We start from the raw sequence: 18965 nt of genomic DNA, 5'->3' as shown, positions 1-18965 counted from the left end.
GGGCGTTGTCAGCTTGCATTTGTAGTGTTGTTTCTATATCACTGTTGGATGGTTGATATCTAAGGTAGAACTGCCCCGAGGTACGAAGGACATCTTGATGGATCATTTCCGCAAACTCCGACTGGATGCGAAAGAATTCTTGTCTGATGTCCGCGTCCTGGATTGCCAACAATCTTGCGGCCCAATATTTGAGATTATTTGGTAGCAGAAGGTGATTATGGTCCCGTACGATCGCCCGCATGTGATGGAGGGCGTAGTAGGAGTCCTTATGACCGCCAGGCGGCTGCTTGACGCAGGGGAACATCATAGTGTGGGCGAACACGTGCTTGCCGTACCTACGAACTAGCCTGGTGAAGGTGCCTCCAGATCTGGCGTAGCCGGGGAGAACATCATCAAGAACTTTCTTGATATTTGTGTTGTCTTTGTTCGACTGACGGTCCGAGTCGAAATACGTGGCCATGGAATATTTTGGGCTTAAGAGGATGAGTGTGCAATGTGTGTCACTGCACAAAACACGGAATGTTAGAAAAAAAAAGAACAATTGAAATCTAAGAAATCATATGTTACGGGGTGGTGAGGGGTGACTTACTCGGGAAAGTAAGGCATGAGGAAGTTATCCTTATATGGGTTTGCCAGAATGATGCCTTTGAGGTAAGAACTCGTGACTTGCCAGTCCCTAGCGCTGCCCAAGATCTTGGCACGCATGTAGAAGGGGTCGACTGTCATGATGTTTGGGTTCTTGTCTCTAATGATCCGCATCTCCAAACTCAGCGAAAATAGCCGAACGAAGGTGTAGTGCAGCAAATGAAGGTTAAACATAGCGAAGATGTCATCAAACCGTAGGACGATCGTACCCCAGATGGCGTTATCCACAAAGCCCTTTCCCTATGGCACCTTGGCCACGAAAACCGGGTATGCCACATAATTCTCGGAGAGACGCCGCTTCTCCAAAGAAAGAACACTATCATGCAGACTCCGCATAGCACCGGTTGCAGCATTGAGCAGATTAGTCAGTAGCATCGGCCTACCCGCCACATGCACCCTCCTCGAGATATCCTTAGGTGAAGGTGCACCGTCCTGAGCACGGATCATACTTGGTGCCGGCTGGCTGGCACCCTTGTTACTCTTTCTTTTCCGTCCCTTCTCCTTCTGTTGTAATGGGATCAAGTTCTGCTCACAGACCGCCTTCTTGAGTGTGTTGGGGCTGATAATATTTGGCACCTCGGCTATCTGAGGCTCGGTGAAGGCGGCAGCTGGAGGCGTCTCCTGAGAACTGAACGCCAGACGACGCCTGTTGCAATTTGGTTTCTCCGCGGTACCAGCATGATCGCGGTCGTCTTTTTCAGGGTTGGGTTCTTGAGAAGGAGGCCCGAAGAATTCGTCACCGTACCCATGTTCGGCAAAGTACTTATCAACATTGGTAAATGTACCATCCTCGTTGTCGTTGTCGTCCGGATCCTGTGCCATATGCATTTTCGGATCCTGTGCCATAGGGATGTCTGGCATGTCCGGTAGCGTTGCGGCGGTCTTGCCATGGCTTGGCGCCGGCACGACTGGCGGTGTTGTCTGTGGGGTGGTGTCCCTCGCCCCCAAACGAATCTGGCTCTTCGGCCAAAGCAGGGGCCAGCTTACGCAGGCGCTGATGGTCATCACATCATCTTTGTCGGCCCCAGTGGGTCGAATCGGACGTAACAACTCGTCGGAGCCTGGGGGCGCCTCCCTTACCATGTGGGCCCCTTGTGACCCCCCTAACCTAGTTCTTCCTCCTATAGATTCACATATATTCCCGAACCTCCAGAAGCATCCACAAAAACACTTTTCCACCGCCGCAACCTTCTGTTCTTGTGAGATCCCATCATGGGGCCTTTTTCGGCATCCTGCTGGAGGGGGATTCGATCATGGAGGGAATCTACATCAACTCTATTGCCCTTCTGATGAAGCGTGAGTAGTTTACCTCAGATCTACGGGTCCATAGCTAGTAGCTAGATGGCTTGTTCTCTCTCTTTGATTGTCAATACCATGTTCTCCTCGATGTTCTTGGAGATCTATCCGATGTGATCTTCTTTTGCGGTGCGTTTGTCGAGATCCGAGGAATTGTGGATTTGTGATCAGATTACCTGTGAATATTATTTGAATCTTCTCCAAACTCTTATATGCATGATTTGATATATTTGTAATTCTCTTCGAACTATCGGTTTGTTTTGGCCAACTAGATTGGTTTTTCTTGCAATGGGATAAGTGCTTAGCTTTGAGTTCAATCTTGTGGTGTCCTCGCCCAGTGACAATGTAGGGGTAGCGAGGCACGTATTGTATTGTCGCCATCAAGGATAAAAAGATGGAGTTTACATCATATTGCTTGAGTTTATTCCTCTACGTCATGTCATCTTACTTAAAGTGTTACTTTGTTCTTCATGAACTTAATACTCTAGATGCAGGCAGGAGTCGGTCGATGTGTGGAGTAATAGTAGTAGATGCAGGCAGGAGTCGGTCTACTTCACGCTAACGTGATGCCTATATTACATAATCATTACCTTGGATATCATCATAACTTTGCGCTTCTCTATCACTTGCTCAATAGTAATTTGTTCACCCACCGTAGTATTTGCCTTCAAGAGAGAAGCCTCTAGTGAAACATATGCCCCCCGGTCTATTTTCCATCATATTAGTTTCTCATATACTATTTTGCAATCTTTTATTTTCATATCTATAAACCAAAAAACCCACAAATATTTAGTTATAATTTGTTTAGTTCTATTTATCTCTATCAGATCTCACCTTTGCAAGTGACCGTGAAGGGATTGACAACCCCTTTATCGCGTTGGGTGCAAGTGTTTGATTGTTTGTGCAGGTATTGGTGATTTGTGTGTTCTTCTCCTACTGGATTGATACCTTGGTTCTTAACTAAGGTGCATACTTATCTCTACTATGCTGCATCACCCTTTCCTCTTCAAAGGAAAAACCAACGTAAGCTCAAGAATAGCAGGAAGAATTTCTCGCACCATTGCCTGGGAGATCTATGCCAAGTCAAGCCTACCAAGTACCCATCATAAAATTTCATATATTGCATTACATTATTCGCCATTTACCTCTCGTTTTCCTCTCCCCGACTTCTAAAATGATTTTCGAAAAGATTTGCCCTTTTCTTCACCCTTCTTCCGTTCGTCTTTTCGCTTGCTTTTTGTTCGCTCGTTCGCAAGATTGGTTTGTTGCCACCATGTCTGAGTCTTGGGATATTATTGTTGAAAAGGATAGTAGTAATGATGAGGGAAGCCTGGATAATTTTGCTAATTTTGATCCTCGTGAAGAATCTACTATCTTGCACACTAAAAAACTTCGCATAGGTAGCGACAATCTTATTAGAAAAGGAGTTATTCAAGATTTCTTTACTTATGTCGGTGCGCTGCCCATGTTAGGTGGATCTATTCTCCATAAAACTAATAGTCTCGCGGATGCAATAACTTTGCTTGTAATTGAACTTGAAAGACAATTTGTTCATATGCATCCTTGCATACAAAGGAATTTCCTAGAGTTCTCTAATATTGAGTATTCTTCTGTTAAACACGCCACTACCATATTTCTAGCTCATGGGTTTAGATTCATTATGAAAGAAGCTAGTGAATTTTTTGCGCATTATAAAATAGATGGTGGTCGTCCTCCCATAGAGGGGATTCTCTTTTATCAAGAAGAAATAACACATTTACGATATCTCGATCATGTTGCTTATAACAAAAATTTAAGAAAAAGGGTCCCTACCGATGTTTTAGTTGAGAGAATTTCTGAACTTAATGATAATTTTTCTATACAAAACAAAGGATTAGGTTTCTCTCTAGAAAATAAGCTCATGACTGTTTGCCAAAAGAACGCATACAATGATGAGTTGATCATACAATATGACGGGCCGAAGTAGGAGCCAATTCCTCCCGAACTTGATCTTAGGGATCCTTACCCTATTAAATTTAGCCCTTTTCAGTACTTTTTCTTACCACAATGAAAACTTCATGCTGAATGAAAGGAGTATGACATGATCATACGTGATATGCCTTATTTTATTATGACAATACCTAGATCTATGTTTTTGTGCCTAGCTAAGGGCGTTAAACAATAACGCTTGTTGGGAGGCAACCCAATTTTATTTTTGTTCTTGTTTTTTGTCCTGTTTAGCAATAAATAATTCATCTAGCCTCTGGTTAGATGTGTTTTGTGTTTTAATTAATGTTTGATTTGATCTTGCTAAAAAACAGAATTTTTTGAGCTCAGGAAAACAATTCTCATTTTTAGCAGAAGGGTGATAAAGTACTAATTATTGATGATAGAGATTAATATACAAATTTTCTTTGTTTTCCTAATTTTTCAGAATTTTTGGAGTTACAGAAGTATTCGAGAGTTATAGATTGCTACAGTCTGTTCTGTTTTTGACAGATTTTGTTTTTTATGTTGTTTGCTTATTTTGATGATTCTATGGGTAGTTTCGGGGGTATGAACCATGAAGAAGTTGGAATACAGTATATATTACACCAATATAAATAAATAATGAGATCACAACAGTACCATAAGTGGTGATTTATTTTCTTATACTAAGGGATCTCATGAGATTTACTGTTGAGTTTTGTGTTGTGAAGTTTTCAAGTTTTGGGTAAAGATTTGATGGACTATGGAATAAGGAGTGGCAAGAGCCTAAGCTTGGGGATGCCCCGGAAGGCATCCCCAATTTCGTCTTCGTCTATCGGTAACTTTACTTGAGGCTATATTTTTTTTCACCACATGATATGTGTTTTGCTTGGAGCGTCTTGTATGATATGAGTCTTTGCTTTTTAGTTTGCCACAATCATCCTTTATGTACACACCTTTTGAGAGGGACACGCCTGAATCGTGATTTATTAGAATACTCTATGTGCTTCACTTATATCTCTTGAGCTAGGCAATTTTGCTCTAGTGCTTCGCTTATATCTTTTTAGAGCACGGTGGTGGTTTTATTTTATAGAAACTGTTGAACTCTCATTCTTCAGTTATATTATTTTGAGAGTCTCTTTAAACAACATGGTAATTTTATTTGGTTATGAATTTAGTCCTAATATGATAGGCATCCAAGAGGGATACAATAAAAACTTTCATATAAAGTACACTGAATACTAGGAGAAGTTTGATTCCTTATGATTGTTTTGAGATATGAAGATGGTGATATTAGAGTCATGTTAGTGAGTAATTGTGAATTCGAGAAATACTTGTGTTAAAGTTTGTGATTCCCGTAGCATGCATGTATGGTGAACCGTTATGTAACGAAGTTGGGGCATGAGGTATTTAATGATTGTCTTCCTTATGAGTGGCGGTCAGGGATGAGCGATGTTCTTTTCCTACCAATCTATCCCCCTAGGAGCATGCACGTAGTGCTTTGTTTCGATGAATAATAGATTTTTGCAATAAGTATGTGAGTTCTTTATGAATAATGTTGAGTCAATGGATTATACGCACTCTCACCCTTCCACCATTGCTAGCCTCCCTAGTACCGCGCAACTTTCGGAGGTATCTTACACACTCCATATACCTTCCTCAAAACAGCCACCATACCTATCTATTATGGCATTTCCATAGCCATTCTGAGATATATTTCCATGCAACTTCCACCTTTCCATTTATTGTGACACACTTCATCATTGTCATATTGCTTTGAATGATCATGTAGTTGACATAGTATTTGTGGCAAGGCCACCTTTCATCACTTTTTATACATGTCGCTCTTGAGTCATTGCACATCCCAGTACACCACTAAAGGCATTCATACGGAGTCATATTTTTGTTCTAAGTATGGAGTTGTAATTCTTGAGTAAATAAAAGTGTGATGATCTTCATTATTAGAGCATTGTCCAATGTGAGGAAAAAATAAAAGAGGCCAAAGAAGCCAACAAAAAAGAGGCGAAAGAAGCCAAACAAAAAATGAGAGAAAAGAGAGAAGGGGCAATGTTACTATCCTTTTTACACACTTGTGCTTCAAATTAGCACCATGATCTTCATGATAGAGAGTCTCCTATGTTGACACTTTCATATACTAGTGGGAATTTTTCATTATAGAACTTGGCTTGTATATTCCAACGATGGGCTTCCTCAAATTGCCCTAGGTCTTCGTGAGCAAGCAAGTTGGATGCACACCCACTTAGTTTCTTTTTTAGCTTTCATACACTTATAGCTCTAGTGCATCTGTTGCATGGCAATCCCTACTCACTCACATTGATATCTATTGATGGGCATCTCCATAGCCTGTTGATATGGCTAGTTGATGTGAGACTATCTCCTTCTTTTTTGTATTCTCCACAACCACCATATTCTATTCCACCTATGGTGCTATGTCCATGGCTCAAGCTCATGTATTGCATGAAAGTTGAAAAGATTTCAGAACACCAAAAGTATGAAACAATTGCTTGGCTTGTCATCGGGGTTGTGCATGATTTGAGTATTTTGTGTGATGAAGATGAAGCATAGCCAGACTATATGATTTTGTAGGGATAGCTTTCTTTGGCCATGTTATTTTGAGAAGACATGATTGCTTGTTAGTATGCTTGAAGTATTATTGTTTTTATGCAAATATTAAACTTTTGTTTTGAATCTTATGGATCTGGACATTCATGCCACAATAAAGAAGAATTACATGGACAGATATGTTAGGTATCATTCCACATCAAAAATTCTATTTTTATAATTTACCTACTCGAGGATGAGCAGGAATTGAGCTTGGGGATGCTTGATACGTCTCCAACGTATCTATTTTTATTGTTCCATGCTATTATATTAACTGTTTTGGATGTTTTATATGCATTAATATGCTATTTTATATTATTTCTTGGACTAACCTATTAACCTAGAGACTAGTGCCAGTTTTAGTTTTTCCTTGTTTTTTAGCTTCGTAGAAAAGGAATATCAAACGGAGTCCAAGCGGAATAAAACTTTCACATGATTTTTCTTGTAACAAAAGACACCCAGGAGACTTGGAGTTCAAGTCAGAAGAGCCACGAGGCGGCGACAAGGGTGGAGGGCGCGCCCTAGGGGGCGCCCCCTACCTTGTGGGCCCCTCGTGACCCCCTGACCTAGTTCTTCCTCCTATATATTCACATATATTCCTAAACCTCTAGAAGCATCCACGAAAACACTTTTCCACTGCCGCAACCTTATGTTCCCTTGAGATCCCATCTTGGGGCCTTTTCCGGCATCCTGTAGGAGGGGGATTCGATCACGGAGGGCATCTACATCAACTCTATTTCCCTTCCGATGAAGCGTGAGTAGTTTACCTCAGACCTACGGGTCCATAGCTACTAGCTAGATGGCTTCTTCTCTCTCTCTCTCTTTGATTCTCAATACCATGGTCTTCTCGATGTTCTTGGAAATTTATCCAATGTAATCTTCTTTTCCGGTGTGTTTGTCGAGATCCGATGAATTGTGGATTTATGATCAGATTATCTATGAATATTATTTGAATCTTCTCTGAATTCTTATATGCATGATTTGGTATCTTTGTAATTCTCTTTGAACTATCTGTTTGGTTTGGCCAACTAGATTGGATTTTCTCGCAATGGGAGAAGTCCTTAGCTTTGGGTTCAATCTTGCGGTGTCCTCACCCGGTGACAAAGTAGGGGTAGAGAGGCACGTATTGTATTGTTGCCATCGAGGATAAAAAGATGGGATTTACATCATATTACTTGAGTTTATTCCTCTACATCATGCCATCTTACTTAAAGTGTTACTCTGTTCTTCATGACCTTAATACTCTAGATGCAGGTAGGAGTCGGTCGATGTGTAGAGTAATAATAGTAGATGCAGGCAGGAGTCGGTCTACTTGACACGGACGTGATGCCTATATTACATAATCATTGCCTTGGATATCGTCATAACTTTGCACTTTTCTATCAATTGCTCGACAGTAATTTGTTCATCCACCGTATTGTTTGCCTTCAAGAGAGAAGCCTCTAGTGAAACCTATGGACCCCGTGTCTATTTTCCATCTTATTAGTTTCTAATCTACTATTTTGCAATCTTTTATTTTCAGATCTATAAACCAAAAACCCCAAAAATATTTAGTTCTCTTTTGTTTAGTTTTATTTATCTCTATTAGATATCACCTTTGCAAGTGACCGTGAAGGAATTGAGAACCACTTTATCGTGTTGGGTGCAAGTGTTTGATTGTTTGTGCAGGTATTGGTGATTTGTGCGTTCTTCTCCTACTGGATTGATACCTTGGTTCTTAACTAAGGGAAATACTTATCTCTATTGTGATGCATCACCCTTTCCTCCTCAAGGGAAAAACCAACGCAAGCTCAAGAAGTAGCAATTTCCAAGACATGTTCCTGCGCATACTGATGGATTCAGCTCAGCACCCGAAAACTATCAAGGTATTTGCGCCCTAGATTCAAAAGGTGCCTGACTATGCACTGAAGACCGAATATCTAGCTAAAGTCAGTCACAAAGCTTCATTCCTCCAGTACGTGATACATTGAAAATCATGGAGGATTTTTCTCCAGGAAAAGCTCCAGTGTCTAGCCCTCATGATTATCATAACACTTTCAATGGACCAAGGCTACCTCAGCGTGATCGTCAACCAAACACTCAACCTCCTTCACATCTTAAAGTGACCTTGTGCACTCAACAGCTACTGCTGAAGCATATGGCTGAGGACCGCCAAGAGGAAGAGCATCTGGTTGCCGAACTAAATGCAATCTACAACCGAACAAAAATTGTGCACATGATCACGGCAGAAAACAAGAAGCGTTTATGGAAATTGCTTCGGAAGTTCTTTTCCAAGAAGCAATTGAGCAATTATCATCTCAAATAACTGTATGAGTATATTGATCAAGGGTTTTCAGCTAAAGATTTTCAAGATCGGATCACTCCACCTCTGCCAGCTCGTGAGCCAACAACTAATTTACTTCGTATTCAGCTGCGCAAATTGCTCGACGAATCAGAAGCCACCTCACCCACTGAGAAACCTACTGAAGGAAATATTCTGTCTTGCAAGACTCAACAGAATGATCCCAATGTGCCTTCTTCTTCTCAGCCCCAAGCCAGTATTGAAGGATCTGTTGCTGCCGCTGACGATGAAGATATACCATCCACCTCCGAATCATAAACGTCTTCGGGCAGTTCTTTGGGTGATGCCTCAGAGTGAATCAAGTTCACTTATTTTTGCACTCATGTTATTCGTCACCTTTTTGACACAAGTTGACAAAAAGGGGGAGAATTATATTGAGAGTTTCGATAGAATTTCTCTGTTGGTTTTGGTCTCTGTGTTTATTTGAATTGGTTTATGAGACTCTTGTGTTGTATGCTTCAAAGACTATTTATGCCACTTCATGTGCTCTGATGTAAATCTTCTAATATGGGCTGTAATATTAATAACCCCACCTGCTGCACTATTTTCTCTTGAAGCATCTGCTTTGCAGGTGGAATTATTGTCAAAAGTCATAAATGATTGCACTATATGCTCGTTGGATTACCTATCATTAGTGCGAATCATTCCCTTGCATGAGTAAAAAAATCCTCCTTATATGTAAATGAATTGCAAGGAATTTCATTGTACATCAATTAACCCTGCATACATCTAGGGGGAGTATATTTCATCATTGAGTCAAGTAATGCAAGTTCAATCTTGTTCGATTTACTTTTCTCTTATCTATCATCACTTTAATGATTATCTGTTTTGTCAACAACCGTCCAAAAAGGGGGAGATTGTTGGTGCAATGATAGGCCCCTTATGTTTTGGAGTTTGTTGACATAGACAGTATGTGACTTATGTGTTTGCTAGTGCACATAGAGTAACATGTCCCTGAAGTATCGAGGAGTTTGATGCAAACGACGAAGATAATCCTTCTACGTGGCAGCGAAGGTTATCACCGAAGATGAAGCTAACAAGAGTGACCCCTAAAAATTGTTCAAGCAATTGGTTCGGTGTCTGTTTGAAGCATATGACTGCGTTCGAGGAAGAATGAAGACGAAGTGAAGACATAGAATTTGTTTCGTTCTTCTTCTTCTTTCATTGAGTGATAGGACCACCGTACTATTAAGAGGGGTGTAGCGTTCGAAGCTTTGGTTCTCTGATGCTAAACCCAAATCCTATGAAAGTTGTGAGAGAAATCTCTTTGTGCTCCGAGCAAATACTTGCCAGCAAGAGACTGTGATCTTCTTCGCAGCGAGAGATTTGACTCAGACCAAGGAGTTAGCATTACTTGCTCCTTAAGTAATGTTACCGTTGCTCCAAAATCCGACTGTTGTAAACTTGTCAGTTGGCCATTGGCTGGACCTTGTGTCCAAAATGGTCATTTCCCATCTGGGAAGGCTGCGACTATAAATAGCCACCCCGCGCCAGCTTTGTCTGGCGGCTCCTCTGTTTGATTTCTGAGAAGATTGTTGAGCAACCCACTCCCTGAGCGATTTGAGTTTAAAATCCACCAATAAAAAACCCTAGAGTCAAAGAATTAGATAGTGGTTCAGCATCAATGGAATCCAAGTTTAGTATGCTCCGCCTATTACTCTTGAGAGCTGCAAACTCTCTAGACGATTAGGTGTCAATTTCTTTAGAGACCAAGAGTGTTTGTGGTTCTTGAAGAAGTATGTAAAGGTTCGAAGATTGCCTTCAAGTATCTACCACAAGTAATTAGCATCGGTTGATGAATTGGTTGTCGAGGATAATAGGGTGAAGAGAGTTTATCTTCCATGTTAAGTCACAGCCCCTCCAACCAGACGTAGTCCTTGTGTAGAAAGACGAACTGGTTGAACAAATTCGTTGTCGCCATCAAGCATCTTCGGTTATCTCTGTCACGCATGTTTACCTTCAATGCATTTCCATTCGTATGATTTACATCAATGCATGCTCTAGTTTCCTTTCGGTACTCTGTGTTAGTTCACTATAGTTTGTTTTTCATTCGTTCTGCTGCTGGGTTCTAAGAGATTTAAGTTTTCCGAAGAAAATTTAGAACTACCATTCACCCCCCCCCCCCCTCTGGTAGACATACTTCATTCCTACAATCTCTTTGTCATTTTTTGCCAGCAAAAGAATGATGATATATGTATTGTTAGTTATAGTTGGCATCACTACGCACATCATTTTGGATTCCAAATGTTGATGCTCGTTTCGAATTGAAACGGCATCATGATCCATATAAGCCAGGAACTGTTTCACTGTGGGACGATGTGTGCAAGCCTAAGATTTTTTGAGGTGTTGGAATCACCAAACTTGTTGCCGTGTACTCCACTATTCTGTTGATAAATCTTCGAATTAGCCCTGATCGTGAAGATGCTCATCATTTTCTTGTGGGCTGCTCGATCATCACCATCCTTTGGATCCATGTTTTATCCTAGATTGGACTGCTGGTGGTCTACTCTGCGTTGCACTATGCAACTCTTTCTCTGATTGGTGTTCAAGCGCTAGGAATGGAGCCTCCTTAGGTGAGCAAATGAACACCATCATTTTGTTGGTCGTCTGGACGATTTGGAAGGAACGGAACAACAAATTTTTTGAAGGAAAAACCTCCTGTTTGGATTGCATGATCGAGCAAATCAAGTGTGATACACATAAATGGTATTGGGCAGGGGCCAAATGTCTTGCATAGCTGTATGTTTATGATGATCCTCTCTATTCTTCGCAGCATATCCCATATTTCAGAAGCATGTTCTAGGTGTATCCAGCATTTATTTGTAAATTCGATAGTTCCTCATTGAATGGGGGACATTTTGTCAAGTATGAGGTCACTTCAGGCAAGAGAAATAAGTTAACCTTCATTGTTATCTTGGTCGCATGGTCCATTCAAAAAAATCTAACAGCAGGGTGGTTGAGGGTATGCTACTTTCAGTTATCGTTTGAATGGTTTGGCTAACTGAAGGTATGCTACCTTCAGTTAACCATCACTGATTAATGTAATCTTTTGCACAACTTTTAATGGTTCAAGGTCGGTGCTTCATGCTTGTGTATGTCTGCTCGACAAGGTTGTGGTTTGTGTTTCGGCAGTTCCTTTGCTTTCCTATGTAGGTCGTTGTGAGGTCTTTTGTTTTTCTTTTGAAAAGGAGCATTACCCCTGGCCTCTGCAACAAGCGATGCACACATCCTTCTTATACTCTTGATCACATACAATTCTCTCGCATGGTTAGAAAATGCAGTTCTCTTGCATGGTTAAAAATGAAACTTTGTTCCATTTTCAACCGCAAGTATAGTTCGTACTGACCCAATATGATACCCAAGTTATAGTCTATCATTCCATCTCGGTTTGTGAAACTTAGAATTCTTGTCTTATCGCATTTTTGTCTAGAAAGTTTGTGTTATGTCCCATCATTTCATAGCTAATCATATTGCGCAACATAGTTCGTGTTTATGTTTATGCACACAACCATTCTTTAGTAATTAGTCAAGAAAGTTTTACAGAGAATACATCAATTAGTCTAAAGTTACCTTCCTGACAACATCTGTCGCTACTCCTACCAACTTGATGAAGTGGGTGCACATGATCGGGGTTGCCTGCCCAAACCTCACACCAATGCTGATCATCTAAATCCAGAGGCCTTAACCAGTCCGCCCTGCAGCGGCTCAGGGGCACAAACTGGTCCATTGAACTCTCAGCGGGGACCGCATGCACACGCTTCAGAGGCCGCCACCATTGTATTTTGCCAATCCATACTCAGAACTGGTATCAACTCATTGACTTTGTCAAGCCTCCCATCATCATCGCCACGACGCCAGACAACGCCACCTCCCTATGTGTGTCCATCATCACACATCCGTCGCCGAGCCCCTACTGCGCCATGCTGCCGAGACTCCACGTTGTCGATCTTTCACATGTAACGCTGATCCACCGCTGAAATCATCCACTGGTCCCTCAAGCCGATGTACACCTCCAAGAATGACAGCCCCAAGGGGGGAATGACACATGAGCACCGCCATCATCCAATCAACTGATCAAGGGTTTCCCCCGAAGGTAGCAGAAGGAGGTGGGAGCTTCACCTTGATGATGCCTTCAGCAAGGATATGACACCTAGGGCATCACCATCACTGGCTTCAGCCACCGGCCAAAGATAAGGTTGTCGGTGTTCAGGGAACGGGGGTCCCCAGACTTGCCTGCCTGCGGCCCACGGCGTGGCTGAGCCAGCAGGCTGTATGGCCCATCTTCATCAACAAAGCTTTCAACACCCTCGCGAGGGTCCAAGCCTCACAAGGCGAACGACGCAAGACCTCCTTTGGAGTGGCTTAGCCGGGCAGGCTCACGAGGAGCGGAGATATCAAGGCGGGGCAAACCTCATGAGACCCTCGTGGCGTGAGCCATGACGCACGACACCAGGCGGGCGCCAGCGCGCGCAACGTCCTTGTTTCCTCTTTGGTGCTAAGGAGGCCAGCGCAGGCGAAGAGTACCGAGGAATCATGCAAAGGTTGCTATATTGGTGCAACGAGACCAAGACCAGGAGGACAGCAAGATGGAGTTCATCGTGGAGCCCAAGACGGCGTCACCACCAGAGCTTTTGGCAGGCGAAGACCACTTTTGTCAGGATAGCTTGTACTAGATGTCCCCCTTCAAATTAGCCCGCCATTGTTGGCTCCCTTCCCGCTTGATATTTGGGAAGAGGACTAGGGATTATATAAGTAGAGCTAGCCACCATAGTAGGGGGGATCGGATTGGGGAGACATCATCTCATGTCAGCTTGATGGAGGTCATCGTGGAGCCCAAGACGGCGTCACCACCAGAGCTTTTGGCAGGTGAAGACCACTTTTGTCAGGATAGCTTGTACTAGTTGTCCCCCTTCAAATTAGCCCGCCATTGTTGGCTCCCTTCCCGCTTGATATTTGGGAAGAGGATTAGGGCTTATATAAGTAGAGCTAGCCACCATAGTAGGGGGGATCGGATTGGGGAGACATCATCTCATCTCAGCTTGATCCAACCCGATCGAGAGCCTACCCACAAGAACACCTCAACCTCCGGAGGCTGTTCTTCCCTTGTACTGTTCATCATCAGCCCTAGAGGCAATCCACCACCACCACACTTGAGTAGGGTATTACACCACAACGGTGGCCCGAACCAGTATAAACCTTGAGTCTTTCTGTGTTGCGAGTTTGTCGAGTTCGTCCGCTAGATCTTAGTGAGCTAGGGCGTAGATTGGTAGGAGGGAAAGACTTCGCGCGCACCCCAGTGTTTGAACCTTAAGGGTTTGCCGGAACCCCACATTTGACATTTGGCACGCCAGGTAGGGGTGCGTCGTAGCCTCCCTTCCATCAGTTCGTCGCTCCGTCGCTCCGTCGTCTCCATGGCGGACGCTCGCCGTGCTCGAGCTGAGCGTCGGATTGCCCTCACCGCCCGTGTTGCTCAGATGGCTCCTGTCGGCGGGCCACATCGCCATTCTCCGTCCCCTGCTGCCTACGCTGCCACTGGCCCGGCAGGGAATGAGCAGCAGGCGTCCTTGCTGCATCCTTCGATACGGCAGGACGGCTGCACCTCCACTCCATCGCTGACCCCTGCAGGTTCTTCGTCTCACGCGCATCGCGCTCCCATGGAGGCACGGGCCACGCTCCTCGTAGCGAACGAGCTCCTGTGTTACTGACCCATCGACGACCTCTACAAGGAGTGGCTCGAACATGTCGCCGAGCTCGTCCGCGCCGCGGGGGGCTCTCCGGCGCCGTCCCACTCTCTGCCTCCCCCTCAACCAGCTGTGGGCGACAGGGCTCATGGCATGCCTCCACCGCCTCAGCCCAAGATGCCGCCTTGGCACTGAGGCACGCAGCTCCGCGACGTGATCCACCGCGCCCGGCGCCCGCGCGCGAAGAGAGAAACTACCAAGAAATTCCACGGCCGCGAGAAGCTGCACCTACGCTCCCCGCGCCACCTCGTCAAGACCGTGCACCGCCCACAGCGGTGCAGCGCGGACCTCGTCAAGACCAAGCTCCACCTCCGAAGCGGGCCCCGGCAACCACGGCCAGCTACCGCGCCTTCACCCTCGAGCTGCGTAGTGTCGCCTGGCCGGGCAAGTTCAAGCCGGATCTGCCGCCTCGCTAGGACAGTACCGCCGACCCCGCGGAGTTCCTGCAGCTCTATGAGCTGAGCATCGAAGCGACCAACGGCGATGAAAAGGTCATGGCGAACTGGTTTCCCATGGCTCTCAAGGATGGAGCTCGCTCCTGGCTCCTGAACCTGCAGCATGGCTCGATCTCCTCCTGGGACGAGATGCGCGACCGCTTCGTCGCCAACTTCCAGCGCACTCGCGACCACCACCGGCCGCTGGTGATCTATGCCGCATCAGGCAGCAACCAGGAGAGACCCTCCAGAAGTTCATCCAACGCTTCAACAACACCTGCCTCAAGATCCCCAAGGTCACGGACGAGGCCATCATCTCCGTGTTTTCCGACAGCGTCCGCGATGTCAAGATGAAGGAAGAGCTCGCCATCCACGAGGAGCTCTGCACATCTCAGGAGTAGTTCAACCTGTCGACCAAGTGCGCAAGAGCTGAGGAGGGGCGCCTCTCCCTCCTTGAGCTGCCAGCTATGGGCGCAGAGGAGAAGAAGGCCAAGGCCAAGGACGTGAAGCGCAAGGAGGTAGATGTGCTCGTAGCGGAGCCAGACATCAAGTGAGGTAGAGATCAACCCGAGTCATCCAAGAACGGCCGACCGTTCTGCGCCTTCCACAACCTGAACACCCACAACACCAGCGACTGTTAAGAGCTCAGAGCCATACGAGAAGGATGCTACGGTCGACGCCCCGAGCGCAACGACCGAGGCTACGGCCGCGGAGGAGGACGTGGAGATGGACGCTGGGACGACCGTGGCCCGCCCCAGGAGTGGCGCGACCGACCTCGTGAGGACCGCTGGCAGGACCAACCTCGTGAGGGTGCCTGGAGGGACCCGCCGCATGAGGATCGCCCCCAGGGCAACACCGGTCTTCCCCCGCTGCCGCCACCAAGAAGGAACGACGACCACCACCAGGACAAGGGGGCTGGGGGCTTCCAGGAGCCGCGTGCGATCGCCTACATCTTGGGCGGTGCCCAAGCCCCAGCCTCTCAGCGCATCTTCAAACAGTTTGCTCGCGAGGCGAACGTGGCGCTCCCCAAACTCGAGGCCACGTGCCCACTCAGGTGGTCCCAGTGCGCCATCACTTTCAACTCGGCGGATCAGCTCAAGTGCGCAGCCACCGCTAGCACCCTCTGAGGGAGTCCTGGATTAGGCGGTCTCCGGACAGCCGGACTATATCCTTCGTCTCGTGTCCGAATGGGACTCTACTTGGCATGGAAGGCAAGCTAGGCAATACGGATATGTATATCTCCTCCTTTGTAACCGACCTTGTGTAACCCTAGCCATTTCCGGTGTTTATATAAACTGGAGGGTTTTAGTCCGTAGGACAACATACAATCATACCATAGGCTAGCTTCTAGGGTTTAGCCTCTCCGATCTCGTGGTAGATCAACTCTTGTAATACTCATATCATCAAGAATAAATCAAGCAGGACGTAGGGTTTTACCTCCATCAAGAGGGCCCAAACCTGGGTAAAACATAGTGTTCCCTGCCTCATGTTACCATCCGCCTCAGACGCACAGTTCGGGACCCCCTACCCGAGATCCGCCGGTTTTGACACCGACATTGGTGCTTTCATTGAGAGTTCCTCTGTGTCATCGCCGTTAGGCTTGATGGCTCCTACGATCATCGATAGCGATGCAGTCCAGGGTGAGACTTTTCTCGCCGGACAGATCTTTGTGTTCGGCGACTTCGCACTACGGGTCAACTCGCTTGGCCATCTGGAGCAGATCGAAACCCCTGGCCACCAGGTCATGTTTGGAAGCTTAAACTACATGGCCGATATCCGCGGAGACTTGACCTTCGACGGATTCGAGCCCCTGCCTTGTGCGTCGCGCAGTCACGATGAGTACGATTTAGCTCTACCATCAGACAGTGTTCAGGAGATCGCACTGGCAGCTGCTCCGACCCTCAATTTGAAGCTAGTTGCACCGTCCATGGACGGGTGGATGGACCCCGCCACGGAGGCCTCACCCTCAGCGGTGATCGAGCCGAACATCGACCTTACCCTGCACGAGAACCGTGTTGTCAGACTGCCGGATCCTTCTCCGGCCACAGACTCCGAACCGCCTGCGCCCGTTCCTAGCGAATCGGATTGGGCGCCGATAATGGAGTTTACCTCCGCAGATAATTTTCAGCACTTGCCCTTTGGCGACATACTGAACTCATTAAGGTCTCTCTCCTTGTTAGGAGGATCCTGGCCGAACTATGTCCGGTAGGATTGGGATGCAGATGACGAAGAAATTCGCTGCCCACCCACCACCCACTTAGTAGCCACTGTCAACGACTTAACCGACATGCTTGACTTCGACTCCGAAGACGTCGACGGTATGGACGACGATGCGGGAGACGAAGAAGAATCACTTCCCACAAGGCACTGAACAGCCACCTCATCATATGATATATACATGGTGGACACACCCAAAGAAGGCAATGGCGACGAGATAGCGGAGGATGACCCCTCCAAGAAGCAACCCAAGCGCTGATGTCAGCTGCGCCGCTCTAAGTCCCGCCAAAGCAAAAGTGGTGATACCGGCACAGGAGATAATAACACTCCGGATAGTGCCGAAGATGGCAACAATCCCCTCCAGCAAGATTTAGAGCAGGAGGATGGAGGAGCCAGCTCTCCTGAGAGAGCGGCAGATGGAGAGGCGGAGGATGATAATTACATGTCTCCCTCCGAAGATGAGGCAAGCCTCGACGATGACGAATTCGTCGCGCCAGAGGATCCCGTCGAACAAGAGCGCTTCAAGCGCCGGCTTATAGCCACGGAAAATAGCCTTAAGAAGAAGCAGCACCAGCTTCAAGCTGATCAAGATCTGCTAGCTGACAGATGGACTGAAGTCCTGGTGGCCGAGGAATATAAACTCGAACGCCCCTCCAAGAGTTACCCAAAATGCAGGTTGCGACCCCGACTGGAGGAAGAAGCGTATGACGTGGCTGACCAGCCACCTCATGGCCGCGACAGAGAGGCATTCCAGCCAAAAGCTCAGCCTGCACCCCGACGCCATGCAAATAAAAAGGCATGGGGAAATACGCCAGACCTGCGAGACGTATTGGAGGACAAAGCAAAACATGCAAGATCGATCTACGGATCACGAGGGCACGCCACTACGCGAGATGATAATCGTCACGCCGGATACAGTAAAAGTAAACCCGGCCGGGCCGAACACAGCAGGCAAGACTCATTGGAGTTGCATCGCGATATAGCCCAGTACAGAGGTGCCGCACACCCCTTATGCTTCACAGATGAAGTAATGGATCATCAAATCCCAGAGGGTTTCAAACCCGTAAACATAGAATCATACGACGGCACGACAGATCCTGCGGTATGGATCGAGGATTTCCTCCTGCACATCCACATGGCCCGCGGTGATGACCTACACGCAATCAAATACCTCCCACTCAAACTTTAAGGACCATCTCGGCATTGGCTCAATAGCTTGCCAGCAGAGTCCATTGGTTGTTGGGAAGATCTGGAAGCCGCATTCCTCAACAACTTTTAGGGCACTTATGTGCGACCACCAGACGCCGATGACCTGAGCCATCTAATTCAGCAGCCAGAGGAATCGGCCAGGCAATTCTGGACACAGTTCCTAACAAAGAAAAATCAAATCATCGACTGTCCGGATGCAGAGGCCCTAGCAGCTTTTAAGCACAACATCCGCGACAAGCGGCTAGCCCGGCACCTTGGTCAGGAAAAGCCGAAATCTATGGCAGCCCTCACGACACTCATGACCCACTTTTGTGCGGGAGAAGACAGTTGGCTGGCTCGCAGTAATAACATATCAAAGAACCGTGGTACTTCGGATACCAAGGACGGCAATGGCAGGTCACGTCGCAACAAACATAAACGCCGCATTAACAGTGACAATACCAAGGATACGGCAGTCAATGCCGGATTCAAAGGCTCTAAACCCGGTCAGCTGAAAAAGCCATTCAAAGAAGC

Source organism: Triticum aestivum, chromosome 3A, assembly GCF_018294505.1.
Source record: "Triticum aestivum cultivar Chinese Spring chromosome 3A, IWGSC CS RefSeq v2.1, whole genome shotgun sequence".
NCBI classification, from domain to species: domain Eukaryota; kingdom Viridiplantae; phylum Streptophyta; class Magnoliopsida; order Poales; family Poaceae; genus Triticum; species Triticum aestivum.
This window is presented reverse-complemented; position numbering follows the sequence as displayed.